Here is an 8,801-nt window from a genome sequence, read left to right as displayed (position 1 = left end):
TACATCCTTATTTTCTATCTAAATGTCTTTTATTTTCCTTTAAAACTCTTCTTCTTAATATTATTTTTTGTGCTTTTAGAGTCTAACACATGAACATGTGGTATGATTCTAACACTTGTGGTATGAATCTAACACCTGGCTGCAATTTATTCATGAATTGACTAAAGCGTACAGTCTTCTTGACTCTTCATTTTGTATACATTTTCCTTTGTAAGACACTCAGCTTTCCTTGGCACAAATTTATTGTAATGAATCAGTGGATTTCCTGGGCAACTGCACTCAATCATTATGTGAATATTTACGTGGTAAACAATATAATAAGCCAGACAGCCATGAATCTAAAATCTCCCATCATATCATCCCTATGATAGGAATGGATTTTTATATCTTTGCTGAAACAATAATTAATTACTTTCATAGGCGTTAGCTTTTGTAATCAATGGTTTACAAGAAAAGAACTTCAGAGAGCTCTAAGGAGCAAAGAGCATTTACTTCTCTTTTGCTTTAGATCTATCTCAGCATCTCAGTGCTACAAATAACATTACCTGGTACCAGACCATGGGTGATTCCAAAATGTTACCAAACTATTTGATAACTCCGCTATGTATTTTAAAGCTTTTAAAAAGATGGGAATACCAGACCATCTTACCTGTCTCCTGAGAAACCTGTATGTGGATCAAGAAGCAATAGTTAGAACCCTTTATGGAACAACTGATTGGTTCAGAATTGAGAAGGTACAACAGGGCTGTCTATTGTCACCCTGTTTATTTAGTATATACACTGAGCACATCATGAGAAATGCTGAGCTGGGTGAGTTACAAGCTGGAATCGTAGATAGGCAGGATAAACATCAACAACCTTAGATGTATAGATAATACCACTCTAATGGCAGAAAGTGAAGAGAAGCTAAAGAACCTCTTGATGAGGGTGAAGGAGGAGAGTGAAAAAGCAGCATAAAACTAAATATTAAAAAAACTTAGATCATGGCATCCAGCCCCATCACTTCTGGCAAATAGAAGGGGAAAAGGTGGAAGCTGTGACAGTTTTCTCTTCTTGGGCTCTCAAATCACTGTAAATGGTGACTGCAGAATGAAATGAAAAGATGACTGCTTCTTGGCAGAAAAGCTATGACAAACCTAGACAGTGTATTGAAAAGCAGAGACATCACTCTGCTAACAAAGATCTGTATAGTCAAGGCTATGGTCTTCCCAATTGTCACGTACAGGCTGTAAGGAAGGCAGAACACCAGAGAATTGATGCCTACAAACCGGTGCTGGAGAAGACTCCTGAGAGTCCCTTGGACAGCAAGGAGATCAAACCAGCCAATCTTAAAAGGAAATCAACCCTGAATACTCATTGGAGGGACTGATGCTGAAGCTGAAGCTCCAGTATTTTGGTCACGTGATGCAAACAGCCAACTCATTGGAAAAGTCCCTGATGCTGGGAAAAATTGAGGGCAGAAGGAGAAGTGGGTGTCAGAGGATGACATGGCTGGATGGCATCACAGATGCAATGGACACGAACTTGATCAAACTTTGGGAGATGATGAGGGACACAGACTTAGTGTGCTGCAGTCCATGGGGTCGCAAAAAGTCAGACACGACTGGGTGACTTAACAACAACAACAGGATATTTTGGCAGAAAACAGATCATCAAATGGCCCTCAATGGCTGGTATAGGGTTTGTGGTTCGGAAGCCTACTGGCTCTTACCTAATAAATGGACAGACACTGTACCTTGGTAAAATGATGTCAGACATCATTTGGGACTCATTTTAGACATCAATACTACCCCTTGGAGAAAGGAGTCTTTAGGTAATTAAATGAACAGAAAAAAATTAGGTTTAATTTGAGAGCCAAGCCCTGTCTAATCAAAAGGAATTCTGAACTACTTTCTTTTCTTTTCAGTTCTTTTGAATACATGCTTTACCAAAGGCCCAGAAAGTTGGGAGGATTTTATGTGCTATGATTTGGAGAATAGCAGAAGCCTTAGACAATACCATCTGGGTTACTGAACTCCTTTCTTGAGAGGTTCATAAAATTGGACAGGCAGTACTTCAGAATAGGGTCCACACAGATATGATATTAGCTTCTCAAGGGAAAACAAGTGCTGTTTTAAAGCAAGAATGTTGTGCTTACATGCATATAGATCTCTCTGGAATCTTAAATGTTATAAAAATAATCAAGGAAGTAAAAAAATCTGGGGCATCTTCACCTTGGGAATGAGATCTATTCTCTTGATTTAATTGTAGTCTTTTGATTCTTGATGAGAAGTGGACATCAAGCACTGATCATGCATTTATCTGTGATGTAGAGTTCGTATGTGTTGTCTGCAGTGTGTTCAATGATGCTGCAAAGCCAGAGTGTTATCAATAAATAATTACACTAAAACAAAACAAAAACAGCAGGGAACTCAGATATCTGTAGCATTTGGAAAGCCAAAAAACACACCAGAAATAAATGGCATAAATATATATGCAGCCAACATAGGAGCACTTAGATGCATGAAGCAAATAGTAGCAGACATAAAGGAGAAATTGATAGTAATACAATAATATTAGGGAAGTTTAACATCCAAGACAATCTACAGATTCAGTGCAATCCCTATCAAGATACCAGTGGAATTTTTCACAGAAGTAGAACACATAATTCTAAAATTTGTATGGAAACACAAAAGAACCTGAATACAGCCAAAACAATCTTGAGAAAAGAAGACCAGAACTAGAGGTATCTTGATACCTGACTTCGAACTAGACTACAAGGCTATAGTAATCAAAACAGTATGGTACGGACACCAAAACAGACACATAGATAAGTGCAACAGAATAGAAAGCCTAGAAATAAACCCACATTCTTATGGTCAGTTAATCTACAACAAAGAAGGCAAGATTATAGAGTGGGAAAATACAGTCTCTTCAGTAAGTTGTGCTAAGGAAACTGGATAGCTAATGTAAAAGAATCAAAAAAGAACATTTTCTCACACCATATACAAATATGAACTCAAAATGGATTCAAGATGTAAATGTAAGACTGGAAACCATACAATCCCTCAAAGAAAATATAGGAAGAACACTCTGATAAATCATAGCAATATTTTTGGGTCTGCCTCTTAAGGCAAACAAAACAAAAATGAAAATAAACAAATGGGACCTAATTAAACTTAAAAACTTTGGAACAGCAAAGGAAGCAAATAAAAAGGCAAACTATGGAATGGGGGAAAATTTTTGCATATTATATGACCGATTAAGGGTTAATGTCCAAAGTATATAAACCGCTCACACAATTCAATAAAAAAAAGAAACAACCCAATTAAAAAATGGTCAGAAGACCTGAATAGACAAAGAAGGCATACAAACGTCCAATAGGCACATGCAAAGATATACATCTCTAATGATCAGGGAAGTGCAAATCAAAACCACAAAGAGCTATCACCTCATATCCGTCATGGCTATCATCAAAAAGACCACAAATAATATATGTTGGTGAGGATGTGTAGAAAAGGGAACTCTCATACACTATTGGTGGGAACATAAATTGGTGCAGCCTATATGGAAAACAGTATGGAAGTTCCTCAAAAAAATTAAAATGGAACTATACAAGATGTATGAATTAAAATATTGTGATGGGAAAGAGCAGGCCTTCTATACAAAAGCTATGGGGTTAAAATATCAGTTTCTTACTGTGGCCTTGGGCAAATTACTTAATCAAATTAAATCCTGTTTCATCAACTATTAGTCAAGATTAAGTAAATCAACTTTTGGATAGTTGTAGCACAGCATTTGGAATGTAGAAAGTATTGAACAAATGTTAGTTCCCTTTCACATTTCTAATTTCCTTTCATTAGTTTGTATTTATAGAAAATCCGATTGTCATTTATAAAGAAAGCTGAGTGCCGAAGAATTTATGCTTTTGAACTATGGTGTTGGAGAAGACTCTTAAGAGTCCCTTGGACTGCATGCAGATCCAATTAGTCAATCCTAAAGGAAATCAGTCCTGACTATTCGTTGGAAGGACTGATGCTGAAGCTAAAACTCCAATACTTTGGCCAGCTGATACGAAGAACTGACTCATTTGAAAAGACCCTCATGCTAGGAAAGATTGAAAGTGGGAGGAGAAGGGGACGACAGAGGATGAGATAGTTGGATGGCATCACAGACTTGATGGACATGAGTTTGAGTAAGCTCCGGGAGTTGGTGACAGACAGGGAAGCCATGGATGGCGTGCTGCAGTCCATGGGGTCACAAAGAGTCAGACACGACTGAGCGACTGAACTGAACTGACTGATGATTACTGTCCACATACTGAAATTTAATATCTATTACTATACAAATACCAAAGAAGATATAAGCCATTTCTGAGATACTAGAGTTGCAAACTGAAATTGGTGAAAAGAGAAGGAGGAAGAGTTAGATATAAAATGTAACATCTGACTCCCCCAAATTATCACTGTCTATTTGAGCTACAGATAGCTTGTTAAAGCTGATCTCTTTTGTGTGTGTGCTCAGTTGTGTCTGACTCTGCAACCTCATAGACTGCAGCCTGCCAGGCTCCTCTGTCCGTGAGATTTTCCAGGGAAGAGTACTGGAGTGGGTAGCCATATCCCACTCCAGGGGATCTTCCAAATTCAGACTGAAGCTGTGTTTCCTGCATTGCAGGTAGCTTCCCTACCACTAGCACCACTTGGGAAGTCCTTGTGCTCAGATAGTAAAGAATCCTCCTGGAATGCAGGAGACCTGGGTTCGATTCTTGGGTCAGAAACATCCTATGGATAAGGGAATGGCTAGCCACTCCAGTATTCATGTCTGGAGAATTCCACGGACAGGGGAGCCTGGCTACAGTCCTTGGGGTTGGAAAGAGTAGGAATGACTGAGCGATTAACACTTTCAATCTCTTTTAGCTCTGTATGCTAACATGAATAAAATGTAGAGGTTAGCTGGTAAGGTGGAAAGTAGAGAGTGAGTCACTGAGGAGTTTATTGTAGGCACTGAAGGGAAGAAGAAAGGATACAGGCTAAAATCTACTTAGGAGAAGAGTTCTGAGTGACTCTAAAGTGGACCATCAGCCTAAAGGAAATGGACATGGAATGCCACACATTACCAAGAGAAGAAGGAAGGGGATGTTGACTATAAGTTTTGCCTAATTATAATTACCATTAAAAATATCCTCTGATTTAAAGTTCACAACATTGCTCAGCCATAAAAAAGAATGAAATAATGCCATTTGCAGCAACATGGATGGACCTACAGTGAAGTAAGTCAGACAGAGAAAGACAAATATCATATGATCTTGCTTATACGTGGAATCTAAAATATGATACAAATAAAATTATTTATAGAACAGAAACTGACTGACAGACATAGAAAACAGGTTACCAAAGGGGAAAGGTAGAGGAGAGATAAATTAGAAGTTTGGGATTAAAATATACACACTATATATAAAATTGATGATCAACAAGGACCTACTGTAAAGCAAAGGGAACTATACTCCATATTTTGTAATAACCTATAAGGAATGTACTGGAGTGGGTAGCTATTCCCTTCTCCAGGGGATCTTCCTGACCCAGGTCTCTAAGCTCAGTCTCCCACATTGCAGGCAGATTCTTCACTGTCTGAGCCACCAGAAAAGCCCCATGTCTATGTATGTGTATATATATGTATAAGCAAATCACTGTGCTGTACACCTAAAAATAATACAACATTGTAACTCAGCTATATTTCAATAAAAATTTTTAAAAATAAAGTTCACAACAAACCTGTGAGGGAGTGATTATGATTTACCTTTTTAAAAATCAATACTGATGCTCAGAGAATTGAGTTGGGTGCTTCATACTTAGCTTGTAGGTAACAGTGCTAGCATTTAAGTCTCAGCCTGTCTAGATCTAAAGTTCAGGCCTTATTATATTCTTATACTCTTTGGTGCCCTTGAAGAATTTTCCCTAAAGAACAGCCATAAAGGTCTAAGCCAAGCTTTAAGCAATTACCTAAGTGGTAATTCTATGCCCTGGACTTTTGTGAGAGTTTGATCTTCTACCTTCAAGATATACAGGTGAGAATTGGGCTCATTGTAACTAAATTTCTTTATCAATTTACTTGAGAAGTCGCTTTCCTGAAGTATTCTGGAAAGGATTTAAAAAAATCAAAGTACACAAAATAAACTGCAAACAGTTTTGATTGCTTGCAATTGTATTCAAGAATTTTTAAGATTCAGTTCAAACATGTTTTTCATGACTGATTTATTCTGGGTGATTTTACCAATGTGTATGCCTGCATTTGGAGTTACTCTTAACTGGAAAGAGGTTTTCATTTCTATGAATCAGAAGAGGCTGGCAGGCTACAGTCCATGGGGTCACAAAGAGTTGGACACAACTGAAGCAACTTAGCACACACACACTTAACTGGAAAGAGGCTTTGATTTCTGTATAAACACTCTAGGCCAAAAGACAGCAAGTAAGAAAAGCAATCCAGACAATCATTTGTTTGAAACACCAACCTGGAGAGGAGGAAAAATAAGATAAATATAACATGGCGTTCTCAGTCTCTCAGTCATGTCTGACTCTTTGCGACCCTAGGGACTGTAGCCTGCCAGACTCTAATGTCCATGAGATTCTCCAGGCAAGAATACTGGAGAGGGTTGCCATTTCCTCCTCCAGGAAATTTTCCTGACTCAGGGATCGAAGCCGTGTCTCCTGCATTGTCAGGCAGATTCTTTACCACTATCATCTCCTGGGAAGCCCAAACGTAATATTTCTTAGAACTGTATCAGAACACCCTGTTTCATATTTCCTACAAGCAATCTTTGAGCCTTTGTTTCAAAAAATCATGTGGTTACCCATCAGGAACAGTATCATTCCAAATAACTGGTGTTAATAAACCTACCTATTACCCAAACAACCCTGAAACAAGAGACCTGAAATTGCTATTTTGGGTGGTGCTTCCTGCTGCCACGAGGTGGTGTGTTTGATTTAAAAGACACTCAATCAGGGTTAGATTAAAAATTTAGATCAAAACATTCATGTGAATGAGACACTAAGGAAAAGAATTATGTTTGGTAGCAAACAACAGCTTACTTTTCTTAAAATCTATTTTGATTCAAGTTCAAAATTGATGTAAAAAGTCTGGTCAGGCAAACTAATGTAAGGAACATTTTAGTATACACTGTGAAAACTCTAATCAGAAATGTATTAACATTGCTGATAGCATAAAAGATGCTTGACAAATATTTCCTGATCGTGGAGCTATACACTAATAATGGTCATATGTTTATTTTGTATGGTATTCTCATTATGACCTGTACACAAGAGGTGATCAGTTAAGTGGACTAATTCGTTTTGCAACTGTAGGATGAAAACTGTAGCACTAATGCCATGATAGATGTTAAATATATTAAATATGTTAAATATAATCTATGTTAAATAGATGTTAATATATAGGTGTTGAATATATTCCAAAGTATTCAAATATTGCTGAGATAGATAGAAAAAAAGCCTATGGGATAGACAAGGAGAATGAGAATAGAGAGGGTAAGAAAAAAATTCATTAAAGGAGAAAGTGTAAAAAAAAAATCTGATGCATTAAATATGGAAGCAATGATACCATGATAGAGTAGGAACAGTTACACAAATTTGGAGAAAAGATATTTCTACTTCATGCTTTCAAATGTTTGTTAGAAGTTGGTGAAAAAGGATTTTGAGAATAGAGTTCCATGGTAGCCTGTATTCTTAGGAGGAATAACTGTGACATATTTTCAATTGTGCTGGCCAGTATGATAGCCATTAGCTATATGTAACTAATGAACACTTGAAATGTGGCTAGTTTGAAGAGATGTGCTGTAAGTGCAAAATAGACATCAGATTTTGAAGACAGTACAAAAAATGTAAAATGTCTCAATAATCTATTCCATGAAAGCAATGGAATAGATTATTGAGACATGTTAGATATAGTGGGTTAAATAAAAATGTAATATTTAATAATATTTATTTAATTTAAAATGTATTTAATATATATTAATGGTATGTATTTAATGTTTTATTTACTATAATAAATAGTATCAAATAAATATTTAATATCTTAGATATATTGGGTTAAATAAAATTATTACTTCAATTAACTTCACCTATTTCTTTTATTTTCTAAATTTTATTATTTGTAACTTTTGTCTATGCCAGGTCTTTGTTGCTGCACATGGACTTTCTCTAGCTGTGGCCATGGGAGCTACTCTCCAGTTGCAGTGATGGGGGGCTTCTCACTGTGGTGGCTTATTGCATAGCACAGACTCTTGAGCTCAGGCTCAGTAGTTGTGGCAAATGGGCTTAGTTGCCCTGCAGCTTGTGGAATCTTCCCAGACCAGGGATCAAAACCATGTCCCCTGCATTGGCAAGTGGATTCTTAATCACTGGGCAATCAGGCCATCTTTTGATTTTTTTAAAATATGACTAAAGTAATGCTTAAAATTCTCCAAGCCAGGCTTCAGCAATATGTGAATCGTGAACTTCCTGATGTTCAAGCTGGATTTAGAAAAGGCAGAGGAACTGGAGATCAAATTGCCAACATCCGCTGGATCATGGAAAAAAGCAAGAGAGTTCCAGAAAAACATCTATTTCTGCTTTATTGACTATGCCAAAGCCTTTGACTGTGTGGATCACAATAAACTGTGGAAAATTCTGAAAGAGATGGGAATACCAGACCACCTGATCTGCCTCTTGAGAAATTTGTATGCAAGTCAGGAAGCAACAGTTAGAACTGGACATGGAACAACAGACTGGTTCCAAATAGGAAAAGGAGTATGTCAAGGCTGTATATTGTCA

The sequence above is a fragment of the Bison bison genome, unplaced genomic scaffold, assembly GCF_000754665.1.
Source record: "Bison bison bison isolate TAMUID 2011002044 unplaced genomic scaffold, Bison_UMD1.0 scf7180017864242, whole genome shotgun sequence".
NCBI lineage: Eukaryota > Metazoa > Chordata > Mammalia > Artiodactyla > Bovidae > Bison > Bison bison.
This window is presented reverse-complemented; position numbering follows the sequence as displayed.